Source organism: Lontra canadensis, unplaced genomic scaffold (assembly GCF_010015895.1).
Source record: "Lontra canadensis isolate GAN:19392208 unplaced genomic scaffold, GSC_riverotter_1.0 scaffold70, whole genome shotgun sequence".
NCBI lineage: Eukaryota > Metazoa > Chordata > Mammalia > Carnivora > Mustelidae > Lontra > Lontra canadensis.
In genome coordinates this window covers 8515805-8538207 of record NW_022631064.1, presented here as the reverse complement: position 1 = coordinate 8538207, position 22403 = coordinate 8515805, and positions in this window count along the sequence as shown.

Sequence of the window (22403 nt, the reverse complement as noted above, 5' to 3'; positions counted from 1 at the left end):
TCCCAAACCAAAAATTATTGGCTAATAATTTTGTGGGTCAGGAATCTGGGGGTGGCTTACCTGGGTGCCTCTGGCTCAGGGTGTCTCAAAAAAGGCATTGATCAGGGTTGCCATCACATCTTGGCTCCACTGGGGGAGGATCCACTTGCAAGCTTCTATTTGTGAATATTGGCAGGTCTCAGTCCTCACTCTGAGCTGGCTAGAGATAGCAGTTTCCTGGCATATGGATTTCTTCATAGGACTTTTCACAAAATGGTAGCTTCCTTCCCTGATAGAGCAAGGGTTCTAAAGGAGAAAACATATGAGATAGTGAGAGTACCCCCGCAGTCCCTTTGCAACCTTTTCTCAGAAAGTACCCTATCACTTTTGGAGTACTCTATTCATTAGAATAGAGGCACTAAACTCAACCCACACTGAAAAGGAAGGAATCACACAAAGGCATATATATCATATATATGGGAATATATATGGAGACCGATATGGGAATCACTGGAGACCGTCTTACTGGTTGCCTACTATCAAACTACTAATCATTGGAATTCTAAAACCACAATATTTGGCATAATGGCTTTAAACTTTGAAAAAAAAATGACCTTGTGATTGGAATTTGGGAAAACAAAATAACACATAATGTGTTTTTTTTAATTTGTTATTTTTATTATATATATGTGTGTATATATATATATATTTTTTTTTTTTCCCATTGGGCAAATGACTTTGGGCTTTGGACTTCATCAAGTTGGATCTTTGATATTGACATTTTTATTTAGATCCTTTTGATATCTAATTTAGAACATCTCCCTACAAGCTTCATAAACATTGGTGGGTAAAATAATTTTACTATCTCCATTATGTTTCTCAGGTAGATATACTGGCCATTAGAGGATTATTTTTTTAAAGATTTTTATTTATTTATTTGACAGACAGAAATCACAAGTAGACAGAGAGGCAGACAGAGAGAGAGAGGAGGAAGCAGGCTTCCCGCTGAGCAGAGAGCCCGATGCGGGGCTCGATCCCAGGACCCTGAGATCATGACCTGAGCTGAAGGCAGAGGCTGTAACCCACTGAGCCACCCAGGTGCCCCCATTAGAGGATTTTTGACATGGAGTTGTAAATCCTGACCTTTATCTAAACTAAGGGAAAATTCTGGAAATTAAATATATGCTTTCTTTGTGTTCCATACCTTTATTTTCCACAAAGTGCTATTCATTCTTGTGAATATTAGAGATAGGGATTTTCACTTTATCCTCAGAAATGACACTTTTTTTTCTTTCTTTCTTTTTTTTTTAATTACATTGTAGCTAACATACAGGGCTACATCCATTTCAGATGTACAATATAATGATTCAACCCTTCCATATATTTCTCAGTTCTTATCAAGTACACCATTAATCCCCTTCACCTTTTCCACTTTCACACACACCCACCTACCCTCTGGGAACTACCTGTATTGCTGTAAACTTCCCTCTTTGAACCACTTTTGGTGCATTGCAAATATTTTGGATAATTCTATTTTCATTTTCATTTGCCTTCATGTATTTTTTAATTTCCTTTTTGGTTTCTTGGTTGACCTAGTTAGTATTTAGTAGCATATTATTAAAATCTATGTATTTGTGTTTTTTCTAGTTTTTTTGTAGTTGATTTCCATTTCATAGTGTTGTGGTCAGAAAAGATGCATGTTATAAATATTGTCTTTTTGAAATTATTGAAATTGATTTGTGACCAAATACATGATCTATTCTGGCAAATGTCCCATGTATATTTGAAAAGAATATGTATTCTGCTGTTCTAGGGTGGAATGTTCTGAGTATATCTTTTAAATACATCTGATCCAGTGTCTCATTCAAAGCCACTGTTACCTTGTTGATTTTCTCTTTAGGTGATCTGTCCATTGATGTAAGTGGGGTTTTAATATCCTCTATTACTATTGTATTTGTACTATTGTATCCTTTATATTTGTTATTAATTTTATTTCCTTTATATTTGTTATTAATTTTATTTCCTTTATATTTGTTATTTCCTTTATTTTTGTTTTCTTTATATTTGTTATTAATTATTTTTTCTTTATATTTGTTATTTCCTTTATATTTGTTATTCATTATTTCCTTTATATTTCCTTTATATTTGTTATTAATTATTTTACATATTTGGGTTCTCCCATATTGTGTACATAAATGTTTACAATTTTTATGTCTTCTTGTTGGATTATCCCCTTAATGATTATACAGTGTCCTTCTTTGTCTCTTGTTATAGCGTGCATTTTAAACTTGATTTGGTCTGATAGAAGTATGGCTACCCTGGTTTTCTTTTGAAAGAAAAGAACATATCCTTAGCAATTCGGGGTCTCTTCTGATTCCATACAAATTTTAGGATTATTTGCTCCAGCTCTTTGAAAAATACTGGTGGAATTTTGATCGGAATGGCATTAAAAGTCACTAGCCATTCAGGGAAATTCAAATTAATACCACATTGAGATACCACCTTACACCAGTTAGAATGGCCAAAATTAGCAAGACAGGAAACAACATGTGTTGGAAAGGATGTGGAGAAAGGCAAACCCTCTTACACTGTTGGTGGCAATGCAAGTTGGTGCAGCCACTTTGGATAACAGTGTGGAGATTCCTCAAGAAATTAAAAATAGAGCTTCCCTATGACCCCACAATTGCACTACTGGGTATTTACCCCAAAGATACAGACATAGTGAAAAGAAGGGCCATCTGTACCCCAATGTTTATAGTAGAAATGGCTATGGTCACCAAACTGTGGAAAGAATCAAGATGCCCTTCAACGGATGAATGGATTAGGAAGATGTGGTCCATATACACTATGGAGTATTATGCCTCCATCAGAAAGGATGAATACCCAACTTTTGTAGGAACATGGATGGGACTGGAAGAGATTATGCTGAGTGAAATAAGTCAAGCAGAGAGAGCCAATTATCATATGGTTTCACTTATTTGTGGAGTATAACAAATAACATGGAGGACATGGGGAGATGGAGAGGAGAAGGGAGTTGAGGGAAATTGGAAGCGGAGATGAACCATGAGAGACTACGGACTCTGAAAAACAATCTGAGGGTTTTGAAGGGGCAGGGAGTGGGAGGTTGGTGGAGCCAGGTGGTGGGCATTATGGAGGGCACCTATTGCATGTAGCACCGGGTGTGGTTCATAAAAAATGAATTCTGTTATGCTGAAAAGAAATAAATAAAAAGAAAAGAAAAGAACATATTTATCATATTATTCACATGATAAATATTTCTCCATCCCCTCAGTTTCAATCTGCAGATGTCTTTCGAGCTAAAATGAGTCTTTTGTAAGCAGCATATAGATGGATCTTGGGGTTTTGTTGTTGTTGTTGTTGTTGTTTTTATTTCTATCCATTCTCTCACCCTCTGTCTTTTGATTGGAGCATTTAGTCCATTTGCTTTCAAAGTAACTATTGATAGTTATGCATTTATAGTCTTTTTTTTTTTAATTTCTCTGTTCCTTTCTTCGCTTCCGCTGTTCTTTCACCATAAGTTGGATTTCTTTAGTGATATACTTGGATTCTTTTCTCTTTATTTTTCATATCTATTACTACTTTTTTTTATTTGTGGTTACCATTAGATTTGTATCACATCTTCTGCCTACAGTCGTCTGTATTAAGTCGATGATTGCCTAGGTTTGAACCTATTCTTTACTCTTCTTTTCTGTGTTTTAAGTATATTTTGTCATATTTTACATACTGTTATTTTGTGAGTCCCTGGACTTATTTTTACAGATATACTTAGTTTTATTACTTTTGTACTTCTTATTTTTCTTGCTCTTAATTATGGACTTTCCTTTCCACTCAGAGTCCCCTTTATCATTTCTTTAAGGACTAGCTTCGTGGCTACAAACTCCTTTAACTTTTGTTTGTCTGGGAAACTTTTTCTTTCTCCTTACGTTCTGAATGATAGTCATGGTGGATAGAGTATTCTTGGCTGCAGATTTCTCCTATCCAGCACTTTGAATATGTCATTGTTTTCTGGCCTGCACAATTTCTGCTTAAAATCTGCTGATAGTCTTAGGAGATTTTCTTTGTATGTCACTGTATTCTTATCTCTTCCTGCTTTTAAAATTATTTCTTTGTCACTGATTTTGACCATTTTAATTAATATGTGTCTTGGTGCAGACATTTTTGGGTTAATTTTGTTGATGGATGTCTGTGACTTTTGGATCAGAACTTCTCTTTCCCCCACAAAATTCAGGCACATTTCAGCTATTATTTTTTCAAATAAATTTTCTTCCCCCTCTTCTGTTTCTTCTTCTGGAATTCCTTCAACACAAAAGCTTATATGCTTGATTGAGTCACTGAGTTTCCTAAGTCAATTCTCATTTTTTGTGTGTATATATACATATATACATGTATATATACACATTTTTTTTCTCACCTGTTCAACTTGATTACTTTCTATTACTCTGTCCTCCAGGTCACTAATTGGTTCTTCCCCTTTTCCTAGTCAGCTATTTATTCCCTCTTGTGTATTTTTAATTTCAGTTATTGTGTTCTTTATCTCTGATTGGTTCTTTTCTATCTCCTTGCTAAGGGTCACATTGATTTCCTCCACTTTTTTTCTGAAGTCCAGTTAGCATTTTTATGATCATTTCTTTAAATTCTCCATCAGGCATATTACATCCATTTCACTTTGGTCTCTAGTGATTTTGCCCTCTTCTTTCATTTGAAACATATTTCTCTGTCTCCTTTTTTTTTTGTCTAGCTCTCAATACCTGATTCTGTGTGTCATAAAAGTTAGCCACATTTCTTGTTCTCAAAAGTAGTGAGTGATGGTTAAAGTCCTCCTCCACAAGGGATGTGTGGCCACCATGCCAACTGGGCCACTCCACAAAGCTTGTGCTGGTGGGGATAGAATTTTAACAAGGTGCATACCTCCTTTGCATGAGGAGGTTGGAGGCCACTGCCACCACATCTGAGACCCTGCAGAGTGTACACTCAGGAGATGTGATATTGGCAAGGTTTGCACTGGTTTTCTAAAGGAGGGGACCCACAGTGCTGGGGCTGAGGCAGGCCAGCTAGAGAGGGTGAGGAAAGATGTACACAAGTAAGGTAATGAATGTCACTACTTTTCTGGTTCCAGCAGGCAGCCATGTGTTTATCCTGGGAAAGAGGGTAGGAAAATGGCACCTTCCAACTTCTTTGTTCCTGGAAAAGTTCCTCAGTGAACTCTGCAAATTTTGAATAGTTTTCTATCCTGTATGACTCATATGTTTTTCAAACTGCTGCTTTTAAGTTGTTTTTCTACAACCTGTTTTGTGTGTGTGTGTGTGTGTGTGTGTGTGCATGTGTGCATACACGTGCACTCTCTCTTTAAGGTCAAGGACTCAGTTTCCTAATCCTCCTTTCCCAGCTCTCCCAAAGTCAGTCCAACAGGTTTTCAATCTCAGTGTTGTAAGAACTCACAAAATTCAGCCCTTCTGGTTTTCAAAGCAAAATGTATAGGTTTCATCTTCTCCAGTTGAGCTCCCAAGTGTGAGAGTCTGTTTTTCTCTCTTCTCCATGCATGTGGCCCCCTCCTTCGGGGGCCACTGTGTCTCTGCTCTTTCTATTCTCATCATGTGGCTTCTTTTCCACAATAAATGTGGAGTTTTCTCTGCAAGACTTTCGGTCATTTTCTAGATTATTTACACTGATGTGAGTGCTATCTATAGTTATATCCAAGGGATGAAGTGAGTTAGGGTCTTCCTATTCCTCTATATTCTCCAGAAGTCCCTATTCCTGAAAAAATAAAATTATCATAAAGGCCCTACCACAGTGATATAAATCATTGGAATAGAGATAAGGAAAAAGCTAAATTAAATAATCATAAATCCTGAGCCAAAAATCTAAAGAAAGCTTGAATACCAGATGCTTTTATCCTGATACTAGCCAAGAAACCATGCAATGACATCAATAAGCAGAAAGGCAAATTTCTCTAAATGAAAAAAGGATGATTTAAAAAAAAAAACTCTGAAAAACATCAGAGAACAAGCTAAATATATACTGACGAATATCATAGAGGGATGTTTTTCAATCAAAACTCAAGATTACACAAGTCACCTTAGACCTGTGGTTCTCCACTGAACATGATTTTGTTCCCCTGTGGAGAGTTAGTAATGTCCATAGATATTTTCAACTGTCACAAGTGGGAGCCTCCCAGTCTCTGGTGGGTAAAGATCAGGGATGATGCTAAACATCCTACAATGCTTAAGATAGCCCATCATAATAGATAATTTTCTGGCCAAAAATGTCAATAATGCTGTGATTAAGGTGGCTTACCCAAGACTTATGGAAAAGGTGTAAAAAATTATGTAAGATATACCCAGATCTAATTTTTTTGGAGAGAGGTCAGAAAAAGGTGTATTGATGATGTGTTAGTGATTATCAAGTCAGGGGAAAAAATACAATTTTCTAAAGAGAGGTAATAAAAATTAAGTATCCAAATGTTTCATTCCAAGAAGTTGGAATAATTCCCCAGTTGGAGCTAAGACCCAGGAAGCTATTAAGAAACATCATCTCAAAGTTACCGATTGAAAGCTCATAGGAAAATTATTTGCAGAACTGGATTTTGAAGACTGGGGCACCTATATCAAATGATGATATAAAATTTGGAATTATGTAAGAAAAATACTGGGAAGAGGAGTGTAAATTATTCCAGTAAATTATTCCAGTAACACTGTACTAACTTTAAAGGTAACTCAATTATGTTTTTGAAAGTTGAGATCCAGAAACTGAATAAATTCTAAGAAAACATCTGAATAGATAAGCAGTGATATCATTGGTAGAATCACAGCTTGGGCTAGAAGTTGGGACTGAGGAAGAATAACCCTTGAGTCATAGCTTCTTACCAGAAGTATATGAACACCAAAGCATATAAAAATAAAGTTTAGGGATGCCTGGGTGGCTCAGTCAGTTAAGTGTCTGCCTTCAGCTTGGGTCATGATCCCAGGGTCCTAGGATGGAGTTCCACTTTGGGTTCCTTGCTCAGCAGGGAGCCTGCTTCTGCCTCTGCCTGCTGTTCTCCCTGCTTGTGCTTGCTCTCTTTCTCTCTCTCTATCAAATTTATAAATAAAATCTTCAAAAAAATGAAATATAAAGTTTAGGGATTCATAAACTTGAGTAGGAAAATTTCACATTTTCATCTTCATTAAGTTCTGATTGATATGTACTGTTGTTTACTATCATGAATATAGTTAACATATCATATTCATATTAGTAATATCATGATTTTTATTAAAGGAATTAACAGATATTTTGTATCAAACTGGAGTTGTAAATATTTTTAAAAAAGATTCATTTATTTATTTGACACACAGAGCACAAGCAGGGGGAGTGGCAGGCAAAGGGAAAAGGAGAAGCAGGTTCTTTGCTGAGCAGAGAGCCAGATTCAGGGCTTGATCCCAGGACCCTGTGATCATGACCTCAGCCAAAGGCAGACGCTAAACCTACTGAGCCATCCAGGCACCCCTAGAGTTGTAAACATTTCGAACTATCTTTTGTGTTTATCACTTTTGAAAAATACAGCAGTTTTGTTTGTTTGTTTGTTTGTTTGTTTGTTTGACACAGAGCTAGAATTGATATATATATACTAGGTCAATACAAAAACATATATAATATTGTATAAGAGTTTCAAATATTTTGATAACCCTATGCCAGTTATATTGGTTTATTTTGTAATTTTAACAAAATTATAAGAAGGAAGCCATAGAATTGGCTTCACAAGACTATCAACTAGGTACTTGGCACACAAAAGTATTTGAGAAACATTTCCCTGTATGGAATTACTCCACTGGAAGTGGAGGAGGCAGGCAGGATTTACTTGCATAACTGATGTGTTGCCATATCCAAAATAGATGTACCTCATATCTCCTAACAGATTACCTCTCTAAATGACATTGGAAGAAATATGCTAGAATTAGAGATGTGTAGTCTTAAAAAGAGAGAAAAATTAATGATAGCTGTATGCACAGGGTGCTGAATGACATACAGATAAGTGCAAAAGACCACAAAAGAGTGTGCAATAACAACAATCAAGGTATGAGGTTTGATTTAATGCTTTTGATATAAGTTTAGAGACTTCAGGAAGGTGGGCATGATAGGATGAAATCATACCCTGATTTGGAAAGCAAGTGTGCACCAACTGTAAATCTATGAATTTTTTAAGCCAGATTTCCTAATATGAAGAAGAGGTGTCTCACTTAGAGAAAGTAAAAGCTATGAAATTGGTTAAACCTTGGACTTTGTAGGAGAAAATCTGATTAAGGAAGCTAGATGAGTACTACTCTGAGGAATAGGAGTTTCCAAGATGAACAATTCCCAGATCTCTTGGTTCTGGAAATTTGCAAGTTCAAGGCAGCCAGCCTACACTATGGAGGATAATTCAAAGTGAGGGTATATATTATTTAATTATTGAAATCCAGGCTCAATTTAGCATGTCTGTATAAGCTTTTCCTGAAAAAGAATGCTTGGAAGTTGCGTTTGCAGGGAACAAACAAGAGAACCCAGTTCCTAGAAGCAAAGCATTGGCTGGATTTATAAGTGTTCTTTTAATTCAGTAGGTGTAAAGATTTGATCAAGTAAGTGTAATCATGGATTTGGTCAATTAAATAATAAGACTAGCAATTGATAGAGGTGAGATATCACACGTGGCTGTCCCCAGATGTCAATAAAAGCTCCTCAGACTTCAAATCAACTTTTTCACAGGAGCTTCCAGGCAATCTTCCACTAAATTATTAACAACATCTTACAACTTTAGGCATAGTAACAAATGTGAATAGGACCACTGAAAACTTTCCAAGAATACTAGTACATCCTATATGCAGCCAACAGTGTTGCACTTGGGCTTTTATCAAAGCAAAATGAAACTTGAAGCCTTAAAACAGACACTAAATAAGGTCTTAACCTCAGCTGTCTCTATATTAACCATAAACATGATATTAACAAAATGGAAACTTGAGCAAAGATCTGTATAGTCTTGGGTATGATTTCCTTTTGACATAAATAATGAAGTAGACCTTTCCATATTTAATAGCATTCTCACAGAATAGTAAATAATGAACAGACAGCTCCGCCCCATCATTGTCAGGACTCATAAGATATATCCCATAGATTTATAAAAGACACTACTGACATTACATAGAATTTTAGAGTACCTAGCTGTGGTTAATGTTCTTATAAGAGGGGGAAAAAGAATCAAGCAAATAAATTTCCTGGCATAAGAAAATTAAAATAAACCAGAAACAAATGTATGTTTGGGTCAATTATCAGTGATATTTATATTTATATTTATATTATATATAAATTTTATTTATATTTAAATTCCCTTTTAGAGGAAATGCAAGAGATATGGGAGACATTGACCCAGCCAAGTAATTGGGTCAGTGCCCATTAAAATACAGATCTTCATTGACTTATAACAGGGTTACTTCCTCATAAACCCAACATAAATTAAAAATACATTTCAGGGGCGCCTGGGTGGCTCAGTGGGTTAAAGCCTCTGCCTTCGGCTCAGGTCATGATCCCACGGTCCTGGGATCGAACCCCATATCAGGCTCTCTCTGTTCCTCCGGGAGCCTGCTTTCTCCTCTCTCTCTTCCTGCTTCTGCCTTCTTGTGATCTCTGTCTGTCAAATAAATAAATAAAATCTTTAAAAAAATACATTTCATACAGCTAACTCACCTAACATGATATCTTAGCCTAGACTATCTTAAACGTGTTCAGAAACTTACATTCCTATGCTTGAGCAAAATCATCTAACACAAAGCTTATTTTATAATAAAGTATTAAACATCTCATGTAATGTACTGAAAAATGTATTAAAAGTCAAAATCAGAATGTTGAATGGATGCAGAATGGTTGTATAAGTGTTTCAATTGTGATGGTGTGACTGCCTGGAAGCTATAGCTTGTTGTCCAACATCATGAGAGAGTATGGTATCCCATCTTGCTAGCCCAGGAAAAGTTCAACATTCAAAATTTGAAGTGTGGTTTTTGCTGAATGCATATCACTTTTGCATCTTAGTAAAGTTAAAAAAAATGTATTTAAACTGCTGTAAGTCAAGGACTAACTGTAGATATAAAAATTGAATGGGTATATCTAGAGTTGAGTTCTGCTGAAAAGTTTTGCCATAATACAGTGAAATAATCCAACCTTAAGTATATCTTGTTTTAGACAATTACTGGGACTCTGATGTGGATCATTAGTTGTCATGGAATATGTTAAAAGATGCAGTAACTAAAGTATAGCTACTACCACAGCAATAATTGTGCAGAAAGCACAGTTATCTATGTAGGGCATATTTTCCCCATGGCAGGTTAGTCAAACATACGTTAGACACAAAAAATTGTTTCAGCATATTTAAAGCTTCTGTTTTTATTATATTAGCTAATATTCTGTTGGGCAAACTCTATTAACAATAGACATGGAATATAAGCTGCCACAGTGGGAAGGACAGCCAAAATAGACCAATAAACTTAACAGATGTGGCTGTTGATTTCCCTTTAGAGTTTTCAGACCATGGGGAGAAGAATTTTCTGAAGACCAAAAAACACTTGATCTTTAAGCTATAGTTCTGTCACTCATTTGTTTTTTCTCTCCCTTCTTCTGTCAACTCTTTGGATTATGTTCCCAAAATATGAAAGTCCAAATAAATAAAGTTCTTATTGAGGTATAATTGACATAAAATGTTATATTACTTTCAGGTATACAACATTATGATTTAATATAATGTATTATTTGTTATTATATAACAACATATATATGATGTAATATAATATGTATAACAAATGGAATTTTGTTATTTTGTTACATATATAATAAAATGTTCACCAAAATTAGTCTAGTAACATCCATCATCCATCAAATAGAGTTTAAGAAAATCATAAGGATACATTGATTCACTTTCCAATTTCCAGGAGGAAAGCCCCACTGTTTCTGAATGTAAAGTATAGCCTACAGAATAAGAAAATAAAGAGGCTAACAGTTGATGTTAAATGGGATTAATTTTAGAAATGAATGCTTCTAATCAAAGGATTATGTTCTAACATGAGTGGTTTCCTGCTGTTTTCTCTTTCAATCTATTGGACACCTCATTTAATGATTAACGCATTGTCACACCATAAAAGCAAAATATAGGAGACATTTCCTTTAACTTTAAGTAGAATTATGTCAGAGGACTTAATTTCTATTTTGTATCATACAGTTGGAGCATGATTGAATTGGAAATATGAGAGAATAAAATTTGACTCTCAGTGATTTTTTTTCAGGTAAAACATTCAAACATAAAATACAAATAAATTTTAAAAAACACAACTAGCAAAATATTATACTTTCTTTCTAATTCAAAAGATTATACTGGATTATTTTTGGATTCCAAAAGTGTCACTTTGTTTCACAGTTGTTTTCCTCTGTCCCATCTCAAATTCCTGTTATGATTTTGATATATATGTTTCTTTATCTGTTATAATGTTTGTATCCATAAATACTATAGACTATTGTTTCGTGTATCTGCATAAAAGCTCAAAATACTCCATGTATGCTTTTTTGTACCTAGGCCTTTCTCCTTCAGCCTTATCTTTTGAAGATCTATATATGTGCATATATTATAAAAATTATTACTATTTAATATTTTCCATTACATATATATTCCAATATATTTTTTCATCTCCTATTGTTGTTCATATAATGGTTTCCAATGGCTTACCATTGAACATGTTTTGTAAACATTATTTTGGCAGGTGCAAACATTTTTCTGGGATAAAGAGCAGCATATAGAATAACTATATACTGGACTATACATATTTTCCAACCTTCAATTGCAGAATTGTGTCCAAAATGTCATACTAGAATGTTTCTTAGAGATAAGGGGAATTTTTAAAAAGATTTTATTTATTTATTTATTTATTTATTTATTTATTTGAGAGAAAGAAAGAAAAACAAGCATAATGGGAAGACAGCGGCAGAGGGGAGCCCAATGCAGGGTTCCACGTGAGGCTTCATATGGGGTTGGGTCCCAGGCAGTGACCCAAGTCAAGTGGTGCAATAATCACCATTACCTAATTGCAAGATATTTTTATCATGCCAATAAGAAACCCCCATAACCATTAACATTCATATCCTATACCCTTCTCCTCCCCTAGGTTCTGATAAATATAAACTATGTGGCCTTTTGCATTGTCTTCTTTCATTTGGCATGTTTTCAAGGTTCATTAATGATGTTGCATGTGTTAGCACTTCAGCTTTTATGGTTAAATGAGATTTCATCTTATGGATACATCACTTTTTGTTTATTCATTCATCAAATGATAGATGTAAGGATTGTTTCCAGTTTGGGGCTATTATGAAAAATGCTGCTCTGAACATTCTTGTACACATTTGTGTGCAGCCATATGTTGTCATTATATTTGTGTATATATTTAGTAGCAGAATTTCTGTGTCATAAGGTAAGACTATGTTTAAATTTCTGGAGAACATACAAACTGGTTTCCAAGGCAGTTGCATCATTTTATTATCCCCGTAACAATGTATTGGAGGTAGCCTCTGGATTATCTCTGGCTATGCAGGGTCATTGAGATCCAGGTACCATTTATTTAAAGCAAAGACCTAGGACCTGTTACCTAGAACCACAGAAGTTTCCCTGAGAAATCTCTATACACACACACAGACACACACACACACACACGGAAGTTGTATGTTTCCTACTTCCCTATGGCATAAGAAAATTAAGGGGTACAGTGACCGGATACTTTATATTTTGATAGGGCTAGGTTAAGAGATTGGAAAAGTATCTCTTCCACCAGACTTCCTTTGGAAGAGAAAGGGATTTAAGGATAAAGTGTCACTGTTCCTTACCAAGAAATTGATGTCCATAAATTTCTTCCTTTTTAAATAAAGTTCCTAGTCCCCCCCCCAAATTCCTAGGTCTTACTTTTATGAAATGTATAATACTTGTCTCTTACCCTTCCTGTATGCATTGAGAGGGGGAATTTGAGTTACCTAATTTTTTTCTTTATGTTTGTGTTACCTAATTTTTGATCTACAAGTTTAGAAAATTCAAGACAGTGAGACACTAGAAAGAAAGACTGATTTCATAATTTGTTTAAGAATATCCAATAAACATTGGATGTCCTTACTTTGAAAAGTCCTCGGATGTTTTTGCAGTAGTTTTTTAGCTGATGTTTTGTTATTGTATATTTGGAATAAAAAATTCATGAAAAAATGAAAGGTTTTAAAATAGGACATTTGCACAGGTGCAAATGAAGGGACACAAATTGATTTTGTTACTTAATGTCACTGTAAGCCTCACACCAAATCCTGGTCCTTTTTAGAAGCCAAAGCAGACATTCAATATGAGGTGAAGTTAATCCCTTTTTTTCACTAAGTCATAAATCCTGGGATATTCTAAACCTATATACCAAACATAGCACACACTTATTAGACAACACTCTGCTAGAAGAAACACATACATTTGGGAAGGGTAAATATCCTTAGCTATGAGAAACAGATACCATCAGCCTCAGAAGATTATCAACCTAAGAACTAATAGCTTTCTCTAACTGGATTATAACATTTTGTTTGAAATAATCCCCTTTGGAGGAAATAGAGAGAGCTTTCTAAGTAGAAAATGACACCATACTACTGCCCCCAAAATAACAAATACCAGAACCTTAAATGTACTGAGATTATCCTGATGAACAGGGATCCTTGTATTTTTCCTCTTTGCCCATTTTTCTTTCAGTCCTCCAGAAGTGTTGGGGGAGAGTTTGAGTTTTGCTAAACACACTAACTCTAAAGTCTTTCTAAAAAACATTCAGTTCATATTCTGATCTCAAGTGTTTGAAAAAATGCCCACCCTGATTTTCCTTCTCCTCCAAAATAGGGAAATACACTCTATTTATAATTTTATCTCCAAAAGCTCCTAGTCACCAGGGTCCAAGTAGTCTGAACACCTAGTTTCAGGCTATGTCCAGAAAACAATACCCAATGGGCAGAGAGAAAGAAACCCTTGCAGGAGACCCCAACAAATAAACAAAAGGATGCCATAAACCTAGTCCTTAATAGATTCTGCCACTAAGAGAAGGCTGACATGGGTAGACATCAATAGTTAATATCTGAGATGTTGGAACAGAAAAGCTCAACCAAGAGGGGCTATCTACAAATTAGTTCTCTGGGTGAGGTTTCATTATTTTTGAGATCCGGTAAGACTGAGTCAGAGTTAATAGGATCTAGTGGTGGTACAGTAGAGATCAATGGTACTGTGTGAGGTGACAGTCTAACAAATCATTTCATTCAAGGAAGTGAGTCATGTATGGTGAGAGATTAACATTCTGAGGGAGTAAATAGCTGGGTAAGTAGATAAGGTCCAGAGAAAAGGTGAGTTCTAGTTGGGGAAGAGGTTCTGGTGATTGAGTTTGTGCTGGGGTTAGAGGAAAAAATAATAAGGGGGGGGTTAAATAAATAGATCATAAGGAATGCAGAATGCAGCAGTTAAAAAAAAAAAACTCTGTGGTGGTAGAAAGGCATCCAGTGGTAATAGCAATAAAATGGGAATAGAGGGGTTCTTGGGTCCAAGAGATAGTGCAGTCCAGATGTTAAGTGGTCAGACCTAGTCTAGACTCAGAAGAGCTATGAAAGCCAAAATGGGTAAAGAAACAACATCTTCCACAGGTTCTTGAAACAGAAGAATACATCTTGAGCTTCTATGGCTGGCTTAGCTTTCACATCCTTAATGGAAGAAATACTGTTCTAATTGTTATGGGAAGTTGCAAACAAGAAAAGTCCATTCACTTGGCTGAGAAGACAGAAGGTACAAACTGCAGCAAGAAGCAGAAGAGACAGAAGGGTCTGGCAGGGTCAGAGTCCCTACATCCCTACTTCACAATTATCCATTCAAATATTACCCAAAGTTTGTCTTTGTAAGACAAAATTTATCTTATACCCTCTCCCCTGTCAATTTCTACTCCCATATCAACACTAGGCTATATTTGGGCACTCCAGAAATTCATAGATATAATAAGAAGAGGGATAAAAGAAAAAAAAGGTAAAAAGATTAATCAATGGTTGTTGAGAGAACTCAGATCCTGTTGCCCCTTACCTGCTTTGAAAGGAGTTTTCCAAGCTGAGAAAATACAAGTTTTACATGTGATAAATGTAGAAGCAAAGTGATATTCAGGAAGGAGGTTGAGAAAAATGGTCATTGGAAATAGAATCTTGCAACAAACCCTGAGAGCTCCAGGGATTTTGTTACAAGGTCAAATGTCTACAGTACTATAGCAAGGTTTATGTACATTCAATGAATTATTGTGTTAAGTGCTTTAATCCACATTATCCTAGTAACTAATCACAAAAACCCATGAGTTTTGCAGGCCTGGCAATGTTTCAAAGAATCTTGCTTTTTAATGTTTCATTCACCCTACTTCATCGTTCTGTGTTCATGTTAAAAGACACGAGGGAAAAAATAGAGTATGGGATCCAATTCTTTATATTCTGCCTAGGCAAGCTCCAACATTTGTTATTCATTAATACTATAGTTTTCTACATTGAATGAATTGGAATCAGTTTTTATATTTTTTATTTGCTTTTATGGTATGTGGAAATATTTTCCATTTTTCCTTCTTTGAAAAACTCAAAGATTTTCTGCTTATGATACTCAATTGATATTTCAGTCAATAGTCTTTTACTGAAATAGGGCATAAAATCTCACATTTACAAGAGCACATAGGGTTTGTCAGATAGGATTTATGCTTCTTTTGGTCATGGATAAACATTCAGAATATGATCAGAGACTTTTAGAGACTTACTACCGCTCTGTAGATAAATTATGAAAAGAGGAGTGGCTTGTTCTAAGACACCCAAGATGGGAAGGAGACTGAGGGACATGGAATGGCAGCTTTCTTCCTCTGAATGTACTTCAAATATTCTGAGTAATCAATTCTACAGCCACTGAATCTCTGTGTTTGAACTTTTACCCTGGGCCTTTCTGCCATACCCAGATGGTTGGCATGTGAGCTGTAAATAGAAGACTTTGTCCCTGCTCTAAGCCTTCACTACCCTATTGGTTTTCCAGAGTAGGGGATGGAAAACTATGGTAGTGTGCAATCACAGGGTTGGGTTTTTGTATAGCATATCTAGTAAAACCAAATTTCAACAGATGGACATTTTCAATCAATTTGGTGCATTAACTGTCCCATTGAACTTTGTCCCTTTGAGATTCTCAGATTCTGATACCTCCATAACCACCATACCTAGTCCATAGTAGTGTACTTTTCCAATGTTAAAAGAGTTTTAGCAAGCTGTATCACAGCTCAAAATTGTGAGATACTGTAATCACAACTGAGGTTCTACCATTTCAACAAAGATTTTTCAAAACACAAAAAAAGATTTTACAAAACAAAAAAAGAAAAATGATTTTTTTTAATTCTTATGTTGTAAAACATGGGGGAAAAATAAGAATCACACTCACAGCATGATTTCAAATGCTTGCTCTGTCACATACCAGGTATATGAGTCATTTAGGGTAAGTTGTCTTCCCTCCTTTGTTCTTCAGTTTCCTTTTTTAGAATATGGAGACAAAAATTTTCATAGATTACAATATGAATTGGGGTTTGATGGTGACAACCTGAGTAATCAAAATCAGAGAATATTAAAGGGAGGTAAAATTCAATGGGACAAAAGTCAATGGACCAAATTAATTATAATATATGTAATCAATCTTTGGTGCATAATAGACACTTGATAAATGGTGGTTATGATTAAGAATACCAATAGAAGCAAGGAGGAGCCTTACTGATCCTGAAATTTATTTATTTATTCAGAAATAGTTAAATAGTAAACTCTAGTTCTTGGTGGCTATGTCACTTTGTATTGTTACCTTAGAAGATTGTAATATTTCTGGGTTCCACTGACACAGTTTCTCACCCAATAATCCATGAAAAACAAACAGTTCTAAAGGTCTAGAGATTGAGTTTCCCTACCATGATGTGTGATCCTTCATTCTTTGTCAATTATTTATTTATTTATTTTCTTATTTACTTACTTACTTGTTTATTTTTCAGGTTAAGGATATTTCAGTGCCACTGATAGACTGTGTCATGGGGTCATCCTGATTATCTTCAGGGTTGATGATTTGTTAAAATTCAGAGAACTTGCGGGGTGGGGGAAGCCATTATCCTTATAGCTGAGGTTTATTTCAGCAAAGGGGTACAAAATAAAATTAACAAAGGAAAAGGCTAAATAAGACAGAGTCCAGGAAAAAAAAAAACACACACACACACAAAAAAAAAACAAAATCAGGTGTGAGCTTCAATTTGTCTTCTCCAAAGGAATGTGTTTCCTTCTTTCAGCAATCATGTGAGTCTAATATTTAGAAAGTTTTACAACCAGGGAAGCTCTTTCAAACCTTTGTATCCATGATTTTTGTTGGGGATCAGTCATGTAGTCATGAAGTATTCCATGACTGACTTTAGCTACTTATTCTCCAGTCCACTACCAGATAGATGTCAAACTGATAAAGAGTGGGTAAACAAAAACAAGTTTTCAAAAACAGATATTGATTCCCACCAACAGTGTAGAAGGGTTCCCCTTTCTCTGCATCCTTGCCAGCATCTGTCATTTCCTGACTTGTTAATTTTAGCCATTCTGACTGGTGTGAGGTGATATCTCATTGTGGTTTGGATTTGTATTTCCCTGATGCCGAGTGATGTGGAGCACTTTTTCATGTGTCTGTTGGCCATTTGGATGTCTTCTTTGCAGAAATGTCTGTTGATGTCTTCTGCCCATGTTTTGATTGGATTATTTGTTCTTTGGGTGTTGAGTTTGCTAAGTTCTTTATAGATTTTGGACACTAGCCCTTTATCTGATATGTCGTTTGCAAATATCTTCTCCCATTCTGTCAGTTGTCTTTTGGTTTTGTTAACTGTTTCCTTTGCTGTGTAAAAGCTTTTGATCTTGCAACCACTCTGGAAAACAGCATGGAGGTTCCTCAAAATGTTGAAAATAGAACTACCCTATGACCCAGCAATTGCACTGCTGGGTATTTACCCTAAAGATACAAACGTAGTGATCCGAAGGGGCGCATACATCCGAATGTTTATAGCAGCAATGTCTACAATAGCCAAACTATGGAAAGAACCTAGATGTCCATCACGAGATGAATGGATAAAGAAGATGTGGTATATATACACAATGGAATACTATGCAGCCATCAAAAGAAATGAAATCTTACCATTTGCGACAACATGGATGGAACTAGAGGATATCATGCTTAGCGAAATAAGTCAATCAGAGAAAGACAACTATCATATGATCTCCCTGATATGAGGGAGAGGAGATGCAACATGGGGGTAGGAGAAGAGTAAATGAAACAAGATGGGATTGGGAGGGAGACAAACCATAAGTGACTCTCAATCTCACAAAATGAACTGAGGGTTGATGGGGGGAGGGGGTTTGGGAGAGGGGGGGTGGGGTTATGGACATTGGGCAGGGTATGTGCTATGGTGAGTGCTGTGAAGTGTGTAAACCTGGCTATTCACAGACCTGTACCCCTGGGGATAAAAATATATTATATGTTTATAAAAAATAAAATAAAAGAAATTAAAAAAAAACAGATATTGATTCTAAGTAACATTATTTAACATAAACTACCTGATGTATGGTCCTAGATCTCAATTACATAAAGACACTCTTATCTGACTAGATTCTTTATCAAGTGTTCAGAATTAATGTCACAGGAGCTGGTCTAAGACTAGTCATTTATTTGAATCATGCAGGGTTTGAGTACCCCAATACTGATGAGTTAACTTTTACTACTAGACAACTTCAAGTGATTTCCCCAGAAAATGAACCTTGAGATGACTTACTCACCTCTATATTAAACTCAGAGGTGCCTTGCCCCGCCCCCCATGAAATAGCACCTTATCCCCATGAAGTTGTATTCATCAGGATCAACCCCAAGTTAGATTTCACTACGCTTCAGCCTACTCACGGCAAGCTCCCGGAGTCCCTTCCCCTCCTAATTTTCTCTTGTTTTGGCATGACACTTTGAAAATCAATGTTATTTTTTGCTCCTAGAACAACACTGTTGCCAGCCTCCTTTAAAATGCAAACAAACAAACAAATAAATAAATAAAAACACAAATATGCAGATGCAATATTTCACTACTCTGTGTTCTATGCAACATGTTAATAATTTAGAGAGAAATCTGTGGTTGAATGAAGCGTCTGAATAGCATTTTAAAATTTTAGCATTCCAAATCTTGAGATAATGGGTGTGTGTCACCATATTCTTGATTGAGACAATAGTAATTTCCAATTTGAAAACTAAGACAACGAAGTGTGAAATTATATGAATGCCAAAATATGAACAATGAATTCAATGGTGAAAAAAAAAAAAAGAACAAAGAGTACCAAATTATGTCATTGGGTTTGCCTAATCATAAATAAATACTGTTATATAAAAGAGTTTTGGGGGAAGTTTTTGAAAAGTAATTATTTTGGAGCTCTAATACAATGTTTTCTAAATACTACTCTTAATAAACCTTACACAGGATTTCAAGGCTTCAACTTAAAAATTGTTTTTGACATGAAAAACACACTTTTAAAACCACAAAGAAATGGAATATTATATGGCAATCAGTATTTCTGTTCTTACCTTTTTTTACCATAAAAAGAACAAATTAAACATTTTTTTTTTCTAATGGGGTATATGTCATTCAGTGTTCTCCAGAGAAACAGAACCATTCATATAGATATAGGTGGTATGTTTTATCTAGATATATTTTATATAGATATATTTTAAAATATGTAATATCTTAAATATATGAACACATACTATATTAATATAATTATTTATATACTTGTTTGTTTAAAGAAATTTTCATATATGTTTATTGGGCCTGGAATATCGAAAATCTGTACGGCAGACCATCAGGCTGGAAACTCAGGAACTGATGATGCAATCCTGAGGAAGAATTTCTTCTCAGGAAAACTTCATTTTATAGTCTTTAACTCTTTCAACACTCACTATGGAGGATCATCTGCTATACTTAAAATAACCTTACTGTAGAAGTACAATGTTCCTTCACAGCAACACCTAGATTAGTGTTTGATACTACAGCCTAGACAAATTGACACAAAAACTAACCATTACAGGGTAGATAAGGGATTTCAAGAATGTGATTTTAAGCTAAGGGATTCAAGAATATAATATATATCATAAAAATGTATAATAGACATGAAGATACTAACAGCTATCAGAGACTGTCCACTAACAGTATTTCTTGCAGTTTAAGGTAAGGTCTAGGGGCGCCTGGGTGGCTCAGTGGGTTAAAGCCTCTGCTTTTGGCTCAGGTCATGATCCTAGGGTTCTGGGATAGAGCCCCGCATCGGGCTTTCTACTCAGCAGGGAGCCTGCTTCCTCCTCTCTCTCTGCCTGCCTCTCTGCCTACTTGTGATCTCTGTCTGTCAAATAAATAAATAAAATATTTTAAAAAATAAAATAAATAAATAAAGTAAGGTCTATCCATAGTTGACCAAGGAGTTTTCCTTTAAGCTCACAGTATCCACTTCTGAGTACTATTTGAGTATTCTAAAACAGTATATAGCATTTTATAAACTAGATATTAAAACCCACAGAAGTGAGCAAAACTATTACATATTTCAAAATGGAAGGGGTATCATTATCTAATGACCAATATAAAAGTCACAGGCTCATAAAAATTGAATCAAGAAGTCTAAAGGGAGAGGACTGTGGAGAATCTTAACATTATCAACAAATGCTTTTAATGTTCTGTTAAGAAAAAGAGAAAAAAAAACAAAAGTTAATTTACAGTTTATGGAATTTTATAACAAATAAATGACTGCAAATTGCCAGTTTCCATTTTGATGATTTATTATTTGTCAAAGAGAATAATCAAGATATTTAAAGTACCAGAATTAACTTTTTTTTGAGGTAATAAAAGTCGTTAATTCTTGAGAAGATCGTATGAAAAATTCAATTTTTCTAAATAATTTTTGTTCTCCAGAGTCAGGTGGTAAGCAATGCACAAAGGAATTTACTAAAGTATCACTAAAAATCTTTAAGGAATAACTGAGGGCATGAATGATACTTGAGTAAAATGAAAATCAATAACATAGCGATAATTTTTCAAAAAGAATAAAGGTACCTTTTATATATCGGTGCTCTGCAATTGGAATATACTGCAGAGCACATTCGTAATATTAAATTATCTAGTTGCTATAATGAAAATAAGTGAAAAGAAACAGATGAAATTAATATTCGGAGTATACTTTGATTAATCCGTATGTCCAAATTAATGTCATTCTATATGTAGTTATCATAAAATCAACAGGTTGCATATTTATAGCACTAAATTTTTGAAATCTTATATGCATTTTTTACTTATATCACATAGCTCAATATGTACCTTCCATTCTTATTAGTTATTTAATAATAGAATTAAACACTAAAAATCAATTTCTTTTAATTATTACATCTGCATTTAAATTTTAAAATTTCAATATTATATTTGTCCAAGATATTAAAATTTAGTATCCCCTTTGTCAACTCATTAGCATCAAATTCAAAGGAATGTTCAATAAATTGAAAAGCAGCTTTAAATTTTGAATATCAGTATGTCTTCATTTTTTTTTAAATTTTTGTAGCCAATTTACATAACACTTGATTAGAATTAAAATCTTCTGAATATGGATTCAAGTTGGATGTAACTTCTATATTTTTATATTATAAAATCTTTTAATTTCATTAATTAATTAATTAATTAATTTGAGAGAGAGAGAGAGAGTAAGAGCAGGGGGAAAAGCAGAGGGAGAGGCAGATTCCCCAGTGAGGGACTCCAGGCAGGACCCAGGGATCATAACCTGATCTGAAGGCAGATGCTTAACTGACTGAGCCACCCAAGCACACTTAAAATATTTTAATTTCAACATAAATTTTCATACCTGTCTTTTTTAGTTACATAAGTTTTATTTCTTTTTCTTCAATTTTATATTTAGCTATTTATAACCAGGATGAAATCATGGAATAAAGGTAAATATTATCACCATTTTTCCCTTTGTTTATTGAATATTTCCCTGCATGCATTCCTTATATTTCAAGACAAACTTGAATGAATGTTAATAGTACAGTATATCTCTGCAATACTTCTCTAGAACATAAACAGTGAGTATGGCAAAGGATTTTAAATTTTTCAGTTCATTGTTTTCTATTTCTTTAAGCAGTTCCACAAGCTGGCAATGATCAATAGTATATACACATATGTACTGAATGATAGTAACAACAGTATCCATGGTATTTTTTGTAGAGTCTACTACAGAAAACAGAGCACAAGTACTTTTAATATGCATCATTCAGTTATATAATTCATTAAAGGAAA